Consider the following 23942-nt stretch of genomic DNA (forward strand, 5'->3'; position numbering starts at 1 on the left):
GAAGGGATGGAGCCAAAGCAAAAACAATACCCAGCTGTGGATGTGACTGGTGATAGAAGCAAGGTCAGATGCTGTAAAGAGCAATATTGCATAGGAACCTGGAATGTCAGGTCCGTGAATCAAGGCAAATTGGAACTGGTCAAACAAGAGATGGCAAGAGTAAACGTTGACATTCTAGGAATCAGCGAACTAAAATGGACTGGAATGGGTGAATTTAACTCAGATGACCGTTATGTCTACTACTGCGGACAGGAATCCCTTAGAAGAAACGGAGTAGCCATCATGGTCAACAGAAGAGTCCGAAATGCAGTACTTGGATGCAGTCACAAAAACAACAGAACGATCTCTATTCATTTCCAAGGCAAACCATTCAGTATCACAGTTATCCAAGTCTATGCCCCAACCAGTAACGCTGAAGAAACTAAAGTTGATGGTTCTATGAAGACCTATAAGACCTTTTAGAACTAACACCCAAAAAAGATGTCCTTTTCATTATAGGGGACTGGAATGCAAAAGTAGGAAGTCAAGAAACACCTGGAGTAACAGGCAAATTTGGCCTTGGAATACAGAATGAAGCAGGGCAAAGACTAATAGAGTTTTGCCAAGAAAATGCACTGGTCATAGCAAACACCCTCTTCCAACAACACAAGAGAACACTCTACACATGGACATCAATGGTCAACCAGATGGTCAACACTGATATCAGATTGACTATATTCTTTGCAGCAAAAGATGGAGAAGCTCTATACAGTCAAGAAAAACAAGACCAGGAGCTGACTGTGGCTCTGATCATGAACTCCTTATTAACAAATTCAGACTTAAATTGAAGAAAGTAGGGAAAATCACTAGACCATTCAGGTATGACCTAAATCAAATCCCTTATGATTATACAGTGGAAGTGAGAAATAGATTTAAGGGACTAGATCTGATGGATAGAGTACCTGATGAACTATGGAATGAGGTTCATGACTTTATACAGGAGACAGGGATCAAGACCATCCCCATGGAAAAGAAATGTAAAAAAGCAAAATGGCTGTCTGGGGAGGCCTTACAAATAGCTGTGAAAAGAAGAGAAGCAAAAAGCAAAGGAGAAAAGAAAAGATACAAGCATCTGAATACAGAGTTCCAAAGAATAGCGAGAAGCGATAAGAAAGCCTTGTTCAGCAATCAATGCAAAGAAATAGAGGGAAACAACAGAATGGGAAAGACTAGAGATCTCTTCAAAAAAATTAGAGATACCAAGGGAACATTTCATGCAAAGATGGGCTCGATAAAGGACAGAAATGGTATGGACCTAACAGAAGCAGAAGATATTAAGAAGAGGTGGCAAGAATACACGGAAGAACTGTACAAAAAACATCTTCAAGACCGAGATAATCATGATGGTGTGATCACTCACCAAGAGCCAGACATCCTGGAATGTGAAGTCAAGTGGGCCTCAGAAAGCTTCACTACGAACAAAGCTAGTGGAGGTGATGGAATTCCAGTGGAGCTATTTCAAATCCTCAAAGATGATGCTGTGAAAGTGCTGCACTCAATATGCCAGCAAATTTGGAAAACTCAGCAGTGGCCACAGGACTGGAAAAGGTCCGTTTTCATCCCAATCCCAAAGAAAGGTAATGCCACAGAATTCTCAGACCACTGCACAATCGCACTCATCTCACATGCTAGTAAAGTAATGCTCAAAATTCTCCAAGCCAGGCTTCAGCAGTACATGAACCGTGAACTTCCAGATGTTCAAGCTGGTTTTAGAAAAGGTAGAGGAACCACAGATCAAACTGCCAACATCCGCTGGATCATGGAAAAAGCAAGAGAGTTCCAGAAAAACATCTATTTCTGCTTTATTGACTATGCCAAAGCCTTTGACTGTGTGGATCACAATAAACTGTGGAAAATTCTGAAAGAGATGGGCATACCAGACTACCTGACCTGTGTCTTGAGAAATCTGTACTTGGGTCAGGAAGCAAGAGTTAGAACTGGACATGGAACAACAGACTGGTTCCAAATAGGAAAAGGAGTACGTCAAGGCTGTATATTGTCACTCTGCTTATTTAACTTATATGCAGAGTACATCATGAGAAATGCTGGCCTGGAAGAAACACAAGCTGGAATCAAGATTGCCCGGAGAAATATCAATAACCTCAGATATGCAGATGACACCACCCTTATGGCAGAAAGTGAAGAGGAACTAAAAAGCCTCTTGATAAAAGTGAAAGCGGAGAGTGAAAAAGTTGGCTTAAAGCTCGACAGTCAGAAAACGAAGATCACAGCATCTGGTCCCATCACTTCATGGGAAATAAATGGGGAAACAGTGGAAACAGTGTCAGACTTTATTTTCGGGGGCTGCAAAATCACTGCAGATGGTGACTGCAGCCATGAAAGTAAAAGATGCTTACTCCTTGGAAGAAAAGTTATGACCAACCTAGATAGCATATTGAAAAGCAGAGACATTACTTTGCCAACAAAGGTCCGTCTAGTCAAGGCTATGGTTTTTCCAGTGATCATGTATGGATGTGAGAGTTGGACTGGGAAGAAAGCTGAGCGAGTGCCGAAGAGTTGATGCTTTTGAACTGTGGTGTTGGAGAAGACTCTTGAGAGTCCCTTGGACTGCAAGGAGATCCAACCAGTCCATTCTGAAGGAGATCAGCCCTGGGATTTCTTTGGAAGGAATGATGCTAAAGTTGAAACTCCAGTACTTTGGCCACCTTATGTGAAGACTTGACTCATTGGAAAAGACTCTGATGCTGAGAGGGACTGGGGGCGGGAGGAGAAGGGGACGACAGAGGATGAGATGGCTGGATGGCATCACTGACTCGATAGACTTGAGTCTGAGTGAACTCCAGGGGTTGATGATGGACAGGGAGGGCTAGAGTGCTGCAATTCGTGGGGTCGCAAAGAGTCAGAGATGACTGAGTGACTGAACAGAACTGAGTAATTTAACAAGTATATAACTCCCTTGCTTACACTAGCAAGGGGCGGCATTCTCCATCCTCCTCTCTGATGTCTATGTCAGAAGCTTTGTCTGGCCCTTTTCATACTTTGGTAAAACTCTGCTACACAAAAGCTGTTGAGTGATCAAGCCTAGTCCCTGATCCCAATGCTAAATCTTCTTCTTCAGAGATCACGAATTCAACACCATTCACTGTAAGCTATTAGTATTCCCATTTCTGGAAGAATTTTCCAGTGTGTTGTGATCCACACAGTCAAAGGCTTTGGTGTAGTCAATAAAGCAGATATTTTTCTGGAATTCTCTTGCCTTTTCTATGATCCAATGGATGTTGGCAATTTGATCTCTGGTTCTTCTGCCTTTTCTAAAACCAGCTTGAACATTTGGAAGCTCTCGGTTCATGTACTCTAGAAGCCTAGCTTGGGGATTTTTGAACATTACTTTGCTAGCATGTGAGATGAGTACAGTTATGTGATAGTTTGAACATTATTTGGCACTGCCTTTTATTGCAATGAAAACTGATCTTTCCAGTCCTGTGGCCACTGCTGAGTTTTCCAAATTTGCTAGCATACTGAGTGCAGCACTTTCACAGCATCATTTTTTAGGATTTGAAATAGCTCAGCTGAAATTCTATCAGCTAACCTTGCTTTGTTCATAGCGATGCTTCCTAAGGCCCAGTTGACTTCGCACTCCAGGATATCTAGCTCTAGGTGAGTGATCACACCATAATGGTTATCTGGGTCATGAAGATCTTTTTAATATAGGTCTTCTGTGTATTTTTGCCACCTCTTAATATCTTCTGCTTCTGTTAGGTCCATGCCATTTCTGTCCTTTATTGAGTCCATCTTTGCATGAAATGTTTCCTTGGTATCTCTAATTTTCTTGAAGAGATCTTTGGTCTTTCCCATTGTATTGTTTTCCTCTATTTCTTTGCACTGATCATGTCTCGGCTAATGTAAATAGTGCTGCTATGAGCACTATTTGTACATGTACAAATAGTACACGTATCCTTTCAAACTATAATTCTGAGTATATGCCTAGGAGTGGGACTGATGGATCACATGGTAACACTATTATTAGTTTTCTGAGGAACCTCCATACTGTATTCTATGGTGGCTGCACCAATTTACATTCCCACCAACAGTGTAAGAGGGTTCCCTTTTCTCCACACCCTCTCCAGCATTTATTATTTGTAGACCTTTTAGTAATGATCATTCTAACTGACAGACATAGTACCTCGTGGTAACTTTTTAAAATCTTTTACTACTTTTTAAAATTTTTATTTTATATACTTGATTTACAATGTTATTGTTAGTTTCAGGTGTACAACAAACTGATTCTGTCATACCTAAACCTGTAAATTTTTTTTAGATTCTCTTCCCATTTAGGTTATTACAGAATACAGAGTAGAACTTCCTGTGTTATACAGTACGTCTTTGTTTTTATCTATTTTGTGTGTATACACACACACACACACACACACACATATGTTAAGTCTAAACTCCTAATTTATCTGCCCCCACCCTGTCTTTCCCCTTTCATAACGATAAGTTTGTTTTCTATGTTGAGTCTGTTTCTATTTTCTAAGTGAGTTCATTTGTGTCATTTTTTTAGAGTCCACATATAAGTGACATTATATGATATTTGTCTCTCTGTGTGTGACTTATTTCACTCAGTATAATCATCTCTAGGCCCATCAGTGTTGCTGCATTATTTCATTCCTTTTTATGAATGGCAATATTTCATTCTTTTTTATGGCTGAGTAGTATTCCACTGTACATCTGTACCTCACTGTAGTTTTGATTTGCATTACTTTAGTAATTAGCAATAATGGGCATTTTTTCACATGCCTACCGGCCATCTCTAAGTCTTCTTTGTTAAAATGTCTATTTAGGCCTTCTGCCTATTTCTCGATTGGGATTTTTTGTTGTTGTTATTGAATTGTAGGAGTTGCCTGTATATTTTGGAAATTAAGCCCTTGTCAGTCACATCATTTGCAAACATTTTCCTGATGCAGAGAAAGTTTTAGAGGTCAATATAGAAAATGATCCAGCCATAACATTCCTGTAAGTCAAAGCAAAATCCAAAGCACGGCACTCTCTTCAACTAATGAAGGCTGAGAGAGGTGAGGAACCTCCAGAAGAAACGTTTGGAGCTAACAAAAGTTGATGAATAAGGTCCAGGGAAAGAAGCCATCTCCATGGAGGTGGAGCCATGCTCCATCAACATGAAAGCACAAGGTGAACCAGAAAGTGCTTGTAGAGAAGTTGTGGGAAGTTGCGAGAAGAAGATGGAGCCATGTTAACTGGTAAAGGTGGCTACACTAAACAATCCAATTTGACGGTGACCTTATAAGAGGAGACTCGACTACAGACATGCACGAAGGAAAGACCATGTGAAGACAAAGCCATTTACACACCACCCCTGCAGACCCCTTGATCTCAGATTGAAAGCCTCTAGAACTGAGAAAATTAATTTCTGTTGTTTAAACCACCTAGCTTGAAGTACTTTGTTATGGCAGCCCTGGCAAGCTAATACAGGCTCTAATATTGTTCAGTAATTTAGATTCTCCTAGCATGGGAACCGGAGAAGGCAATGGCACCCCACTCCAGTACTCTTGCCTGGAAAATCCCATGGATGGAGGAGCCTGGTGGGCTGCAGTCCATGGCGTCGCTAGGAGTCACACACGACTGAGCAACTTCACTTTCACTTTTCACTTTCTTGCATTGGAGAAGGAAATGGCAACCCACTCCAGTATTCTTGCTTGGAGGATCCCAGGGACAGGGGAGCCTGATGGGCTGCCGTCTATGGGGTCACACAGAGTTGGGCACGACTGAAGTGACTTAGCAGCAGAAGCAGCATGAGAACAAACACCAAATATGGACATGGAAGTCATACTCCAAGAAACTCGAAAATAAGTTCATACGAGATTTGTTTTTTAAAGCCAACGTTTAGATCTTATGTCCATTTTCTGAATGGGTTGTTTTTTCCTTTTACATTGAGCTGCATGAGCTCTCTGTATTTTTAGAGATTAATCCCTCGTCAGTTGCTTCATTTGCAGATATTTTCTCCCATTCTGTGGGTTGTCATTTTGTTTTGTTGATGGTTTTGTTTGCCATGCAAAAACTTGTAAGTTTAATTAGTCCCTATTTGTTTATTTTTGTTTTTATTTCCATTAGTCCAGGAGGTCTCCAAAAAAGACATGCAGATGGCCAAAAAGCACAAGATGCTCAACATCACTAATTATTAGAGAAATGCAGATCAAAACTACCATGAGATATCTCCTCACACTGGTCAGAATGGCCATCATTAAAAAACCTACAAACAATAAATGCTGGAGAGGGTGTGGAGAAAGGGAACTCTCCTAAACTGTAAGTGGGAATGTAAATTGATACAGCCACTATGGAGAACAGTATGGAGGTTTCTTAAAAACTAAAAACAGAACTATCATATGATCCAGCAATCCCAACACTGGGCATATATCCAGAGAAAATATTAATTCAAAAAGATACATACACCACAACATTCACTGCACCATTATTTACAATAGCCAAGACATGAAGTAATCTAAATGTCCATCAACAGAGTAGTGGATCAAGCTATATTACATACAGTAGTATAAAAAGTGAAGTATTACTCAGCAATACAAAAGAGGGAAATAATGCCATCTGCAGCAACACAAATGGATGTGGAAAGCGACATACTGAGTGAATTAAGTCAAACAAAGACAAATATCTTATGATACTGCTTATATATGGAACCTTAAGAAAATGGAACTTATTTATAAAACAGAAAATAGAGTCACAAATGTAGAAAACAAACCTATGGTCACCAGGGGAGAAAGGGGGGCTAGGGATAAACTGGGAGACTAGGACTGACATATATACACTACTACATATAAAACAGATAACTAATAAGGACCTACTGTATAGCTCAGGAACCTCTACTCAACACTGCCATGACCTATATGGAAAAGAATCTTTAAAAATAGTGTGTGTACATATACATATATATATACACACACACACACATATATATATAACTTATTCACTTTGCTATACACCCGAAAATAACACAACATTGTAAATCAACTATATTTCAATAAAAGTAAGTAAATTAAAAAAAAATTTAAGCCAACATTAAATTCCAAATGGAGCGATATCCTTGAATTGGCTTAAGACTTAACCATAACAAGATGTATCCAAACCTAACAGTTTTGCACAGATTCCGTTTGAGTTCCACATTCCTCTTAATCCTTTCCCGCCCACTGATAAAGTAGAGCTAAGTAATATGTTGTTTTTCTTTTGTACTTTTTGCCCATTATGTTAATCTTACTTCCACAACAAGACAAGTTTCCTGAAGGCTGGATTCATGACATATGGGCCCAAGAAGCAGCCATGTGCCCACAAAAAGAACTTGTTACTTTATAGACTGACTGTACTAAATAACTAAATTAAGTTTGCTATTATCTTTCTATGCTGCTTAATTTCAAGGTATTTCAAATTTGAAAGAACTCAGAGCATGTCTTTAACACACATATAGAATCACACAGATTTTAAAGCATTGTACAAGGATTACTTTGTTGTTGTTGTTTAGTTGCTAAATCATGTCCAATTCTTTTCTGACCCCAAAGACTGCAGTCCTCTCTCTGTTCCTCTATCCATGGGATTTCCCAGACAAGAATACTGGAGTGGGCTGCCATTTCCTTCTCCAGGGGATCTTCCTGACCCAGGGATCAAACTCATTTTCTGCATTGGCAGGTAGATTCTTTACCACTGAGCCACCAAGGGAGCCCCACAAGAATTACTTAATTTAGCCTAATTAACCATCTAATTAATCATTTAAAGTAACTATTAGAGACATACAGACCACAATATTTATTCTTATTTTTTCCACTGTTAGCAAAATACATCTTTTACAGTATACAGTGGCTAATCTTAACCATTCCCTGAATGATAATGAGAATGTATTTTCACAGTAGCAATTGGTGACATTTCAATAAATCAATGTGCTGCAGTGATACCTAAATAAAAGCTTATTTCACTATAATGATGCTTCCAGGCTTCCCTCAAGTCAGGTGGTTACTTGCAGTTAATGATCTGTGACATGCCACACAAGTAGTCCTAAAAAGACTTATTATCCACCTCATGTGCAACAATATTTGCTTTATGGATGGCTAAATGAATGAAGACATTCAATGCAACTGTAAAAGTAAAATCAAAAGAAAACTTACAAGGAACATGTTTTCTTTAAGTAAAAGGGCTGTGACCATTTTCCATTAATACTTAACCTTTTGCTGGAGCAGTGCAACCCCATATAATACTCAGATCCATGAAGTCCAAGAGCTGTTCTGGGTTAATGCTAATTAACTGCCCCCAATCAAAAGAGCAGTAACTTCCCAAAATTGTGAGATCATCAGCCTTTATTGCTGACGTCAAAGTCACAAAGCTAAAAGGAGACAAATATGCTTTATACATAAATTAAGAGTATGTCTTTCAACTGAATTTACATACACCGACACAACATAAACACGCCAAGAAAAGATCTGTTATGCTGCACACAAATTTGCTAATCTCAAGCAATACACTATCTTTTATAGCTACCAGACTTTGTGAGCATTCAAATGTTTACCATTTATAATTTTATTTCATTTACTAGACTCGGCTTTTGTCCACCATATGTCCACTGTGGATTAACTATTCCCTTAGGCACAATTAAGGCCTTTCCATTTGTTGTAAGAAGAGCTAAGTATGAAGGACACAGCCAGAAATAACATTTATACCTCAACCAAAAACAGAAGAACATTCAAACTCAAACGATGGTTTATGTAGCATCTTTTTTTTATTACACATGTCTACAAATCAAAATAAACTTGAGATAAAAAATCATGGCAAATGTACACCAGCTTTCACCATTCAGATTGAATACCAAAATTATAACATCTCCATCAACTGAATTTAAATATTTTTGCAGAAAAAAATGTACTTCTAAACTACAAGTGAAGGGTGGCTTCCAAACAATAATTATAACCAAAACTTTAATAATCATTTGAAATACATTCAAAGACATTTCATAAAAATTTTGATGTTTTTGATTTTCAAATTCTTAAGTTAAAAATCTACATGGACTAAGCAGTATCTCTTCCCATTACCCATAACTAGAAGACAGCATTCTGAGAGACAGTGGGAAATAAAACAACGACTAATATATATAGCACCTATTAAATACCAAGCATGATTCCAGGAGTTTTGTATGTGTTTAATTCTTTTAACAACCTCCTTATAAGGTAGGTGGTATTGTCATTTCTGTTTTACAGTTGACAAAACTGAGGTACAAAAGGGTGATTACCTCCCCATGGTCACAGATTTAAATAAGTGAGCCCATATCTGACCTAAGTGATCTTACTTAGAAGTCTTTGTCCTGACCACTACTCATACTGCCTTTATAATAACAGAACACACTACAAAACAAATATCAATAAGGGGAAATAAATACAACTTCTCATCTTTTAAAATTAAAATTTTGAATGTAAATTAAGTGATTAGGGTTTAAGAGTTTAGATTTCAAAACAACTATGTGTGTAATATAAAAGAATTTTTACATGATCTTGTGTTACAGTAAGTGAAGCTGTTACTAAATGCCTCTTCCAAATGAAAAACCTAGCCTAGAGTTTTACAAAAGCTGGGGGGGGCGGGGAGTATTATTTTTTCTCTTTATCATCTCAAAAGTTCCATAATTCCATCTTTTACTGAGATTGAGAATTAATAATTTTGTAGTCATTCACAACAAGTATTAGCATTTATTGAGTGTTTCCTCTGGCCAGGGTTTGAACTGGACCCTAGAGAGACAGCGGTGAACAAGACAGTCTCTGCCTTCATGGAGCTTTAGTCACAGAACACCTGCATGATCCCAAAGGGAAAAATGAAACAAACTTCGCTCTAAAAAAAGGAGATACTTTTTCAGGAAAATGGCACAGTTTAAAAAGCATAAAACAGCTAAATATTAAAATCAAGGGAGAAACTATCTAGTATTCTGTCCTACCTAGTTCTTTTCTATTTATTTTCCTCAACCCTCTATACAGAGAATTGGGAAAGTTCTCACACACACCCTTCATTCATGTTCTACCTTTTCATTTAATGAGAATCAATACAACAAACTGAAGAGTAAAGAAAGATGACATTTAAAACTGTATCTAAAATCAGGACAAGTTTAAAAAAAAATTGAAACATTCATTTAACATCATCAGGTGTTTGCACAACTCCCTCCCCTCCATGTCTGTCTCTCTCTTTTCCAAGGAACATAAAGCATACGGTACTACCGTCCCTCCTTTAATGTGGGTCCTCACCCACATCCCCTCCCACTGCTCCCCCACTCATCAACTGCCTCACTCAATGGCATTACATATACATGTTGCTTCCATTCACTGTCTACAATTCATTTCCTTCCCTTCTCTCTGGAACTCACTCTACTCAGCTTTCAGTCCCACAACTCCAGTGAACCTGCTTGCCAAGGTCACCACCAACTGCCTCTGCACTGCTTAATCGAACCATCCTCAGACCTGCTCTGTTGATCACTCCTTTCTCCTTAAAAATCCTGTACATTGGGCTCCCAGGACACTTCACTCTCCTGATTTTCCTCCTACCTTTACTGGCTACACTTTAATTCCCTTGCTAATTTCTCTTCACTTTCCCAACTTTAAAATGGACTAATCTTTTGACCTATTTTCTTTTTATACTCATTCTATGTAAAGTTCATCCAGTCTCAAGGATTTACGAACAAAGCTAGTGGAGGTGATGGAATTCCAGTGGAGCTATTTCAAATCCTCAAAGATGATGCTGTGAAAGTGCTGCACTCAATATGCCAGCAAATTTGGAAAACTCAGCAGTGGCCACAGGACTGGAAAAGGTCCGTTTTCATCCCAATCCCAAAGAAAGGTAATGCCACAGAATTCTCAGACCACTGCACAATCGCACTCATCTCACATGCTAGTAAAGTAATGCTCAAAATTCTCCAAGCCAGGCTTCAGCAGTACATGAACCGTGAACTTCCAGATGTTCAAGCTGGTTTTAGAAAAGGCAGAGGAACCACAGATCAAACTGCCAACATCCGCTGGATCATGGAAAAAGCAAGAGAGTTCCAGAAAAACATCTATTTCTGCTTTATTGACTATGCCAAAGCCTTTGACTGTGTGGATCACAATAAACTGTGGAAAATTCTGAAAGAGATGGGCATACCAGACTACCTGACCTGTGTCTTGAGAAATCTGTACTTGGGTCAGGAAGCAAGAGTTAGAACTGGACATGGAACAACAGACTGGTTCCAAATAGGAAAAGGAGTACGTCAAGGCTGTATATTGTCACCCTGCTTATTTAACTTATATGCAGAGTATATCATGAGAAACGCTGGGTTGGAAGAAGCACAAGTTTGAATCAAGATTGCCGGGAGAAATCTCAATAACCTCAGATATGCAGACACCACCATCCTTATGGAAGAAAGTGAAGAGGAACTAAAAAGCCTCTTGATGAAAGTGAAGGAGGAGAGTGAAAAAGTTGGCTTAAAGCTCAACATTCAGAAAACAAAGATCATGACATCTGGTCCTATCACTTCATGGGAAATAGATGGGGAAACAGTGGAAACACTGTCAGACTTTATTTTGGGGGGCTCCAAAATCACTGCAGATGGTGACTGTAGTTATGAAATTAAAAGACGCTTACTCCTTGGAAGGAAAGTTATGACCAACCTAGATAGCATATCTAAAAGCAGAGACATTACTTTGTCAACAAAGGTCTGTCTAGTCAAGGCTATGGTTTTTCCAGTAGTCATGTATGGATGTGAAGAAAGCTGGGTGCCAAAGAATTGATGCTTTTGAACTGTGGTGTTGGAGAAGACTCTTGAAGAGTCCCTTGGACTGCAAGAAGATCCAACCAGTCCATCCTAAAGGAGATCAGTCCTGGGTGTTCACTGGAAGGACTGATGTTGAACCTGAAACTCCAATACTTTGGCCACCTCATGCGAAGAGTTGACTCATTGGAAAAGACCCTAATGCTGGGAAGGATTGGGGGCAGGAGGAGAAGGGGACAACAAAGGATGAGATGGCTGGATGGCATCACCGACTCGATGGACATGGGTCTGGGTAGACTCCGGGAGTTGGTGATGGACAGGGAGGCCTGGCGTGCTGCAATTCATGGGGTCGCAAAGAGTCGGACACGACTGTGCGACTGAACTGAACTGACTGAATATGGTGTTGACTTCCAGACTTTTATCTCTAGTCTTCATCTTGTCACTGAATGATAGACTCATAGATCCAACTACTAAACATCTCTACATGGAGGCTTAATAAGTACATCTAACATGTCCAAAACCAATCTTATCCAAGTCTGCTCCTCCAACACTCTTCCTCATCTCAGTAAACTGAACTTTAACCTTCCAGATGCGAAGAACAAAAATCTTGGCATTATATGGCCTCTTCTCCCCTCTACTCCATAACCAATCTACGAAAATATCCATCAATACCTTCCAAATATATCCAGAAGCCAACCACTTCTCATGGATGTTAAAGTCACTTTCAGTTCAGTTCAGTCGCTCAGTCGTGTCCGACTCTTTGTGACCCCATGAATCACAGCACGCCAGGCCTCCCTGTCCATCACCAACTCCTGGAGTTCACTCAGACTCACTTTAATCGTGTCCAACTCTTTGTGACCCTGTGGACTATAGCCTGTCAGGCTCTTCTGTCCATACGATTCTCCAGGCAAGAATAATGAAGTAGGTTGCATGCCCTCCTCTAAGGGATCTTCCTGACCCAGAGATTGAACCTGTGCCCTTGAGATGGCCTGCATTGGCAAGTGGGTTCTTTACCACTAGGGCCACCTGGGACTTCACCATTACCACTACTTCTCACCTGGATTGTCAAAAAGTTTCCATTTACCTTCCTTCCACTTTTCACCACTATGGTATATTCTCAAAATAGGAATTGTAGTAATCCTTTCAAGTTGAATCATTTCACTCTCCTCAAACCCCTCAGTGGCTTTTCATCTCATTCAAATGAAAGTCAGAGTCCTTACAATGGCCAACAGTCTTTCCTGACCTGTCCTCCCCTTCTCTCTCATCACGCTTCGATCCTATGCTAGTCTTTCAGTTACCGTTCCCCATACAGAGCTATACACACAGCTACCGACTCTCCCCCTCTCCTGTCTCTTTCTTTCTCTCCCTCGTGTACACACAGACAATGTGTGCCTCTTCAGTTTCTAAGAGAAGAAACAACAACCAAATACTTCAGGGAGGCCTTTGCACCTACTCTTTTCCTTTACCTGGATAACTCTTCGGCCAGGTATCTATGTGGCTCTCTCTCTCATCTGCTTTATGCCTCTGCTCAAATGTAATCTTCTCAGACTTTCCCTGACTACCATATTTAAAATCTTAACACTCTCTTCTAAGAATTCCTTTTTCTCCTTTCCTGTTCTATCTATCTACACAACACAATGCCATTTAATACATTATACATTATACTTATTTATTTATTGCCTATCTTCCTCTACTGGAACACCTAGACAGGTATGGGCTCAATGACAATTTGCTGAATGGATGAAATAAATAAGAAAAGATGTAAGAAAGCAGACAAAGAAAATAACTGCTGAACTGTTTTACTTACTGCAGAAACTAGACATTCATATGAAATTTTAGAAAACGTTACAGAAAATGAAAACTAACTAAATTCTAAACTCGAGAACAAACTTCAGTTAAAAAGAAATGCTTTTTAAAATCAAGCTCCCTGGCTTCAGATTATACCACAAAGCTACAGTAATCAAAACAGCATGGTACTGGCATAAAAAGAGACACATAGATCAGTGGAACAAAAGAGACAGCTAAGAATTCAATACTAAGATTTATCATTACTGTTGTTTTAGGTATATGCATCTATTCATGTATATGGAAAATGGATAATTAATAACTGAATGATAAAATGAGCCTAAAATTAAGACAGGATTTCAATTACATGTAAAGTTAAACTCTCTTAAAATTATACAGCAACAAATATGCTCAATTAATCAGACGTACATCTAAATACAGTTAGGGTCATCATATTTTAGGAATAGAGGGTGCTTATGATTATCTGGTACAATCCCCTCATCTTATACATGAGGATCATCTTAAGTGAATAAACTGCCAAGGTAATGAAGTTAGAAAAAAATGACAGCAGCAGTACAAAGTTTTCTGATCCCCACTCTAGTATTCTTTTAATGCATATTGGATTTATTATATAATCACTGCAAATATAAAGCAAACTATTAAATGGGCTTAAATTACATTGATGAAAATCTCAAATCTCTTTTTCACACACAAAAAAATCTTTTTTTATAGCTGCATTCTTTTATTTAATACTTAATTTAATTTTTAGTCATTAAATTTTCTTCTAAAACTTAAATTCAAAGAAATTCATCATAAAGAAACAAAAGATGGATTATGCTTTCTTTAATATTTAATAAACTTTCTATATCATGACAAGAAAAGATAGACAGAAATTATATAAACAGATTGCTATGCCCAAAATCCTTACACAGCTCCTCCCAAACAAAACAAAACCACATAAGACAGAGGCCAACCCTATACTGTAAAGCAATTAGCCTCCAATTAAAAAAAAAGAAAAAACACAACCACAAAGTCCTTAAACTTCCCAAGCTAAGTAAGCCATAATACTGCCAAAATGGTTTAAAGCAGGCTGTCTTAAAAAAAAAAAAAGTTAACTATGAAATGACATAACTGTAACAACTGTCAAGTGAAAAATGTTTCTTAATGAGTATTATGAAAGAGCACTCATATGACATTTTCTCCCCTCCAACATATCAGTCACAATACCAGTCTGAATTCAAGCTTATGCGTTTATTTGAGGAAACTACTCAATCAATTAAACTTGAAATATTATCAAAATGTTCTTAAAAGTACAGTAGTAGGGTGAAGTATCACATAAAGGAACAGCTATAAGTATTTACATTAAAATACTCTCACTCAATATACAGAATACTGATGCTACAGCGTCAGAATAAGACGCTATCATCATCCTCCAGTAAGTACATAATCATAGCTCTATTTAAAAAATTTACATGTAAACAGAGGAGAAAGCAATATACATATAAAGCCACAGAAACAGAACTGTCAGATCCATCTGAAAAAGACACTTGGCTCTGATACCTTGGGATTACTATTATTGGAACAAAAAGAACCAAAGTATTAAAATAAATGGATAAGGAGCAGACTTTTAATTTAGAGTGTATAAACAGAATGAACTTTTCCAATCCTCAAAAAAGCTTTTGTTTATGCTTTATAAATTGTAAACTCTTACGCAAATTTGTAATAATGACTCATTTGTTCACTCTGTCTTAATATTATAGATGACAATTTTTATAGAAGTTGACATTAATCCTTCAAAACAGGAATCAAAGTAAATGTTACTTACTTCATAGTTTCACATTTCCACTCTCCAGATAAAATAAGAATTTCTGAAGACTCAAAAAAGTCACAGTATAGGCAAGTATTTTCATGTAAATCCCCCTGAAGTTCTTAAAGCTGGACTTATAACCTTCTCTTACACTCTTCTATTACTAAGAATAAAGAACAGTCTCTAAAAGCCTTGTGATAATTTTATTGAGAAGATCAGTAAAATTTTCAACTTAAAATTTACTTGTTTTACTAATACATTTCCATGGAGTTCAGGGAACACAACTTACAGGGTACATTAAAATGCAACCTTTGAACCTCACAGTGTAAAACATCACTTCCTGGGCAGAGATAGTACTCCAAGAACAATCAATCACTGTTAAGAAGAATATACACTCAACATTGTTAATTAGTGTAGATGCACTCTTCTCTATGCCCTCATCTGTCATGAAGATTGTTTAAAAATCTGAGTTATTAGTCTTTATTTGGGAAAGGATCTGTTTAATATCTTTAAGAGTAGAAATCATTCATCCATTCACTCTATACTGGAGTGTGATAATTCTTACTCCCAATACAAGTTACTGATAGCCACCACCCCTCCACTAACTAAGAAGCTATAAATCAGGAAGGGGGCAGCTCCTATGCAACCCTGTTAATTTCTGTTTACAATCTATCCAACTGAGAATGTTAGCTAGTCAGGGGAGAAACTAGGTGATGGATCAGATAGTAGGAAAACATAACAGCTTAAAGATAGAAAATAACAAAATGACAAATTAAAATGTCATGTAGTTATAAAACATGGATTGAATATAAAATTAATCTTAAAAAATTAATATTCCTGATGTTCATTTCATTTTAATTTGAACCTTCCCTGAAACACTAAAAACTAAAATTGCATTTGAGTGCAGATTATGATTTTTAAATTAAACACACACATTTTTAATCTGTAAATTAAAAGTTAAAAGTGTCCAGTTCTACCAATATGTAAAAGTTTAAAAAATGAAGCAAAATCTGAATTTTTTAACATTTACTTAATCTAAAATCATGACAGAAAATCTATGACATCTTATCTCAAACATGATACAGCATAATATAATCCCGATGTGTTTCCTAAGAAACTCGGACATTATTTACCAGAGTGGAATTCACTACGGCCGTTGGGTCTGAAGGCCATCTAACAGATTCCCTGTATCTACATATGTATTTTTCCTCATTAAGAAACCATTTCCCTGAATAACATATCCCGGGCCATAAACACTTCTAATTTCAACAGAGTCTTCATGAAAAGGCTTTTATTCATTCATTCAGTATTCATTCATTCAGGCACTGTTGTAAGTGATGAGATCCTCAGCTTTCACAGAGTTTAGACAGACAAGAAACAAACAAGAAATAATACCAGATGACAATGAGACTACGCAGATAACTGAAACAGAACATCCTGACAGACTTTAGATTCCTTTAGATTCCATTGGTCGAGGAAGGCAACTCTGAGGTGATGACATTTAAGATGAGTTAAAAATGACAAAATGGAGCCAGCCAAGCAGAGGCCAGAAGGAAAAGTCTATCAAGCAGAAGAAACCCTAAAGTACAAATTAACTTGGAATGTTATAGGAACAGAAAAAAAGACAAATGTGCCTTACACACACAGTGGACAAGGGAGCATTTAGTAGAAAATGAGTCTGAGAGGTAAGTAGGAGCCAGATTACCTTGTGCTTGAGAAACTGGATAAGGAGTTTGGATTTCATTCTAAGTGTGATGAGAAGGCACTAGTGGGTTTTAAGCAGAAAAGTCATATAACACAATTTGCCGTTTGGGAGCTGAATTGTAGGAGAACAAAGCTAGGAGCAGGAAGAACAGTTAGGAAGTTAGTGCCATAGTTCACATGAAAGACGGTCAGGTCCACTTGTAACAAGCCTGTAGTAAGTGGAGATGAACAGAAAATCCCTAGGCTCTGCAGTACAGATTCTGGTCAACTGAGAGTGCCCCAATGTTGGGACAGCAAGACCTTCAAGGCCAGGAAACCAAGGTCTAGGCCTGGTGCATTTGGTTCCCCAAATTGTAGAAGCTATCCTAGATGGTAATATAATTGCCTCCAGGTCCTTATGTGGCTATAGTCATTGTAGCCTATGAGACATCTCACTGCACTTGCAACTGCAAACATTATCAAACTTCAACCGAACTTCCATAAAACACACAGAATAAGTAGATGGCTTACCCTCTTTCCCATTCTGAACGTTACTACTTCCAAACGAATTTTTTTAATCTCATTAGGGAAAAGTAAGGCCTTCCATGGAAATTTGAACATAACTATTTATTAATCTCAACAACCAAACAAAGCAAAAGAAGGTCAAATTTCTAGAAAACTTGAAGATGGTAGAGAAAAAGAATATAATTAAGACCCAGGTTAGCAGGTCCCAAACATTGCTTAAGCATTCTCTTGGATTCTACTCTTGTGCAAAATAATAATGGCTACCTGAATACACATAGCTGGCCCTCGAGAATGTCTGCTGAACGAACTGCCCAACCCAAAACATAGTACGAGAACTATCACGGTAAAAACCAAGAAAAGATGGTGATGAGAGAATTCTTTAAGAACCATTTCCTTCAGGCTACTTTTGTTCAGCTCTACTAATCTGTAATTTATGGTTTCTAGAGTTGAAGTTATAGTCCATGCTTTTAAAAGGCTATATGATTAATAATAATAATTAATAGTTATCAAGCACTTACGTATATAGGAAAAGTGTTTTTATGTAATAGCCTATTTAATCATTAAATCAACTTTATCAAACAGAAACCATTATCCTTATTTCCAGATGAAGAAATTAAAGAAATAAAGTAACTTGTATGGTATTACACTGCCAGTAGAGGAAAAAATGGGGCTTGTAAGGAAAGTCTGTCTCAATTTAAAACCCTCTGATCTTAACCACAACTAAATACTTCATTTTCCATCTTAAACAGTACAAAGAAAAAACATTAACTAGTATTTTATAGCCTTTCAGAATTGAAAATAAAATATTTTATTTTATGTATAGTTGACCATTGATCAACACTGGTTTGAACTGTGCAGACCCACTAACAAGCAGATTTTTTTCTCAGTAGTAAATACTACAGTACCTCATGATCCAAGATTGGTTCAATCCATGGATGCAGAACCACAGATACAGAGTAACCATGTTTACAGGGAGCTATAGTCATTGAAATTGAAAATTCAGTGAAATGTGAATTTTTGACTGCAGGAAGGAACTATGTTTATAACCCCAGTGATGTTCAAGGGTCAAATGTATTACATACTTTTTAGTATGTACTGAAATAATTAACTTACTAATTAACACTCTATTTCATTAAAGCAAGTCCCTTCCTCTGCTGGCTGTATCATTAACCTACTCTAGGTACTCTCTGTATTTAACCATAATAAAACACAATTTTTACAAAAATAATGGGAGAAAATAATAGTAAATGAAGCAACTAACAAACAACTAATCTCAAAAATATACAAGCAACTCCTAAAGCTCAATTCCAGAAAAATAAACGACCCAATCAAAAAATGGGCCTAAGAACTAAACAGACATTTCTCCAAAGAAGACATACAGATGGCTAACAAACACATGAAAAGATGCTCAACATCACTCATTATCAGAGAAATGCAAATCAAAACCACAATGAGGTACCATTTCACACCAGTCAGAATGGCTGTGATCCAAAAGTCTACAAGCAATAAATGCTGGAGAGGGTGTGGAGAAAAGGGACCCCTCCTACACTGTTGGTGGGAATGCAAACTAGTACAGCCACTATGGAAAACAATGTGGAGATTCCTTAAAAAACTGGAAATAGAACTGCCTTATGACCCAGCAATCCCACTGCTGGGCATACACACCGAGGAAACCAGAATTGAAAGAGACACATGTACCCCAATGTTCATCGCAGCACTGTTTATAATAGCCAGGACATGGAAGCAACCTAGATGTCCATCAGCAGATGAATGGATAAGAAAGCTGAGGTACATATTCACAATGGAGTATTACTCAGCCATTAAAAAGAATACATTTGAATCAGTTCTAACGAGGTGGATGAAACTGGAGCCAACTATACAGAGTGAAGTAAGCCAGAAAGAAAAACACCAATACAGTATCCTAACACATATATATGGAATTTAGAAAATGGTAACGATAACCCTGTATGCGAGAGAACAAAAGAGACACAGATATATAGAACAGTCTTTTGGACTCTGTGGGAGAGGGAGAAGGTGGGATGATTTGGGAGAATGGCATTGAAACATGTATCAGTTCAGTTCAGTCACTCAGTCATGTCCGACTCTTTGTGACCCCATGAATCGCAGCACACCAGGCCTCCCTGTCCATCACCAACTCCCGGAGGTCACTCAAGACTCACGTCCATCGAGTCAGTGATGCCATCCAGCCATCTCATCCTCTGTCGTCCCCTTCTCTTCCTGCCCCCAATCCCTCCCAGTATCAGTCTTTTCCAATGAGTCAACACTTTGCATGAGGTGGCCAAAGTACTGGAGCTTCAGCTTTAGCATCGTTCCTTCCAAAGAAATCCCAGGGTTGATCTCCTTCAGAATGGACTGGTTCGATCTCCTTGCAGTCCAAGGGACTCTCAAGAGTCTTCTCCAACACCACACTTCAAAAGCATCAATTCTTTGGCACTCTGCCTTCTTCACAGTCCAACTCTCACATCCATACATGACCACAGGAAAAACCATAGCCTTGACTAGACGGACCTTAGTCGGCAAAGTAATGTCTCTGCTTTTGAATATACTATCTAGGTTGGTCATAACTTTTCTTCCAAGGAGTAAGCATCTTTTAATTTCATGACTGCAGTCACCATCTGCAGTGATTTTGCAGCCCCCGAAAATAAAGTCTGACACTGTTTCCACTGTTTCCCCATCTATTCCCCATGAAGTGATGGGACCGGATGCCATGATCTTCGTTTTCTAAATGATAGAGCTTTAAGCCAACTTTTTCGCTCTCCTCTTTCACTTTCATCAAGAGGCTTTTTAGGTCCTCTTCACTTTCTGCCATAAGGGTGGTGTCATCTGCATATCTGAAGTTATTGATATTTTTCCTGGCAATCTTGATTCCAGCTTGTGTTTCTTCCAGGCCAGCGTTTCTCATGATATACTCTGCATATGAGTTAAATAAGCAGAGTGACAATATACAGCCTTGACGTACTCCTTTTCCTATTTGGAAGCAGTCTGTTGTTCCATGTCCAGTTCTGACTGTTGCTTCCTGACCTGCATACAGATTTCTCAAGAGGCAGGTTAGGTGGTCTGGTATTCCCATCTCTTTCAGAATTTTCCACAGTTTATAGTGATCCACACAGTCAAAGGCTTTGGCATAGTCAATAAAGCAGAAATAGATGTTTTTCTGGAACTCTTGCTTTTTCCATGATCCAGCGGATGTTGGCAGTTTGATCTGTGGTTCCTCTGCCTTTTCTAAAACCAGCTTGAACATCAGGGAGTTCATGGTTCAAGTACTGATGTATTATGTATAATATCATATAAAAAACGAATCACCAGTCCAGGTTCAATGCAGGATACAGAATGCTTGGGGCTGGTGCACTGGGATGACCCAGAGGGATGGTATGGGGAGGGAGGAGGGAGCGGGGTTCAGGATTGGGAAGACATGTACACCCGTGGTGGATTCATGTTGATGTATGGCAAAACCAATACAATATTGTAAAGTAATTAGCCTCCAATTAAAATAAATAAATCTAAATTTAAAAAAATAAATGAATAAACCTGTAATTCACCTTTACCTACGACTATCCTCAATCCTCAGCCCAAATTTCTGAGAATTTACCATATTTTAATAAAAAACAAATGACTTTATAACTTAGTAATATAAGTCCTTCAGTTCAGTTCAGTCGCTCAGTCGTGTCCGACTCTTTGCAACCCCATGAATCGCAGCATGCCAGGTCTCCCTGTCCATCACCAACTCCCGGAGTTCACTCAGACTCACATCCATCGAGTCGGTGATGCCATCCAGCCATCTCATCCTCTGTCGTCCCCTTCTCCTCCTGCCCCCAATCCCTCCCAGCATCAGACTCTTTTCCAATGAGTCAACTCTTCGCATAAGGTGGCCAAAGTACTAGAGTTTCAGCTTTAGCATCATTCCTTCCAAAGAAATCCCAGGGCTGATCACACACACTCTGTGCACAGAAATTTTCTCTGTATCTTATCTTTTTGCTAAACTTTGGCTAAAAGTTGGCTACTGCTGTCAATATTTTCCTAGTCTATACATGCTTCTTTTTCAACATATGCTTTCCATTCAAGCTCCACAGAATAGCACAGAATGTTGAATTTTTAAAAGCACAGTTAGGCAGACAATGACTCTATATAGATAATAATCATCATAATTCAGCTTCAAAGGTCTTCCTAAATTCATTGACAATAGATCTACTCTAAAAGAAATGTTAAAGGAAGTTCTTAAAAGAGAAAGAATCTACTATCAGACTCTTGGATGTATACAGATAAATGAAAGTGTTGGCAATGTAATAACTAAAGGTAAAATAAAACGTGTGTGTGCTATGTGTGCTAAGCTGCTTCAGTTGTGTCTGACTCTGTGCAACCCTATAGACTGTAACCCACCAGGCTTCTCTGTCCATGGGATTCTCTAAGCAAGAATACTATGGGTGGTTGCATTGCCCTCCTCCAGGGGATCTCCCTACCCAGGGATGGAATCTGTATCTCTTTTCATCTCTTGCATAGCCAGATGGGTTCCTTACCACTAGCACCGCCTGGGACACCAAAATAAAGTGCACCTTTTTCTTATTTGTAATTGTTTTGAAAGCTAAGTGACTATTTAAAACAAAAGTTGTTTACAGAATATTTAAAAATGTCTGAAAAAAATAACACAAAGGATTGAGGGAGCGTTAAAAAATGCTACACATGAAAAGGGATACTATAATTTGAAGGTAGAGTAATTAAGGATGTATATTGAAAATTCTGGGCTTCCCTGATAGCTCAGTTGGTAAAGAATTTGCCTGCAGTGCAGGAAACCACAGTTTAATTCCTCGGTCAGGAAGATCCGCTGGAGAAGGGATAGGCCACCCAATCCTAAATTCTAAAGAAGCAACTAAAAATATAATACATGAATATATAATATGTATAATAAGTCAATAAGTGAGATAAAATGGAATAATAATCAATTAACCAAGGAAGAAAAAGAGGAGAAAAGAGAAGCAATAGCCTGAACAAATATGACGCTCATGTGATGAATGAAAAAGGTGCGACAGAATAACTGTGAGCATCTTTCCTTATGGAACATTCTCTGAATCTGAGAGCTGCTTCCTTGACTTGGAAGACTTTCCAATGTTCATGAGGCCCTTGATATAGAAACTCTTAATAAAATCTCTTTAACCAGCTTAGTGTTGATCAAAAAAAAAATCTTTGCTTTTTAATATGATTATACCTCCTCAAAAAGAAAATACTACTATAATGTAATGCCTTATCTCTTAGAAACAAACTGTAAGATCATTCACTACATGAACATATTGATCATATGAAACTGGGCCAGTGACAGATAATGGTAAACAGTATCCAGATAAATGTTCATCTCTAATCACTTAATTTTACATGTGTGATCACATACTCTATTGCATGATCTCATTCTGAAACAGAGTATTAGTAATATAAATACAAGAAAAGGATTACTCCAAAAGTAAAAAAATTCTTTCAGTTTTCATGGTATTAAATCTCAAACATAACACTGTAACAATTTTTTGCATAAGTTCATATAACTTATGTAAATGTTTGTTTTTAAAACTCCGAATGGCATCACCAGCACAGTCCAATAGCCCATCTAGTCTGACATTCTGACAGTGACCAATGATGGAGGCCTCACAGGATAGCATAAACACATAACATAATGTATATAATTGTGCACCACCACACCATTACTCCAGATGTAGTTAGATTATATCCTGAAAGAAACAAAAACAAATCCCAACTCCCATCACTTCCTTACTCTGTAATTTCCCAAAAGGTGGTGGGAAACCTCCAATAAAGCACAAATTTAACTATAATGTATGCCAATGCTTTGGTGACATGACAAATCACTAACAAATGATCTTCTAAAATGAAAAGCTGTACTCAGAAATAGAACCTAAGCTCATCAAAACTTATGATTTGTAAAATGAGTTTTCAATAAGTTGAAAAGCATCTGATTCACTTAGTTAGATCTATAAAATAGATGACCAAAATTTAATTAAAGCTTAATAAAAACTGTTTTCATCCACTTTGTGATACATTATACTGTTTTCTAGAAAGTAGTATAAAATTTATATTTTTAACTCTTTAGAGAAATTATATTCACACCTGTTTTGTAATGGTTTTAAAGCAAGGCTTGGATTTATTAAATGTTCATCTAAGTGTGCAAAACCACATAATGAAGAAACCATGGTTTGGTCCTTCAGGAAGTACTATTTCCTAAACAATTATAAATCCCCCCAAAAATGCACTATATGTTTAAAGACTTCTGGAGGAGATAATTCTCTTGGTAGTAAACTTGGGTACTGATTTAACAACACTTATAGTCAGGAAACA

The 23942-nt window shown here is 37.9% G+C and overlaps 1 protein-coding gene across 4 annotated transcripts in view; it reads right to left on the reverse strand.

Annotated features, from left to right (window-relative positions):
- Positions 1–23942, reverse strand: part of RAB28 (RAB28, member RAS oncogene family) — a 158266-nt gene that overhangs the window by 110271 nt on the left and 24053 nt on the right. The window lies entirely within an intron of this gene.

The sequence above is a fragment of the Budorcas taxicolor genome, chromosome 6 (assembly GCF_023091745.1).
Source record: "Budorcas taxicolor isolate Tak-1 chromosome 6, Takin1.1, whole genome shotgun sequence".
Lineage (NCBI taxonomy): Eukaryota > Metazoa > Chordata > Mammalia > Artiodactyla > Bovidae > Budorcas > Budorcas taxicolor.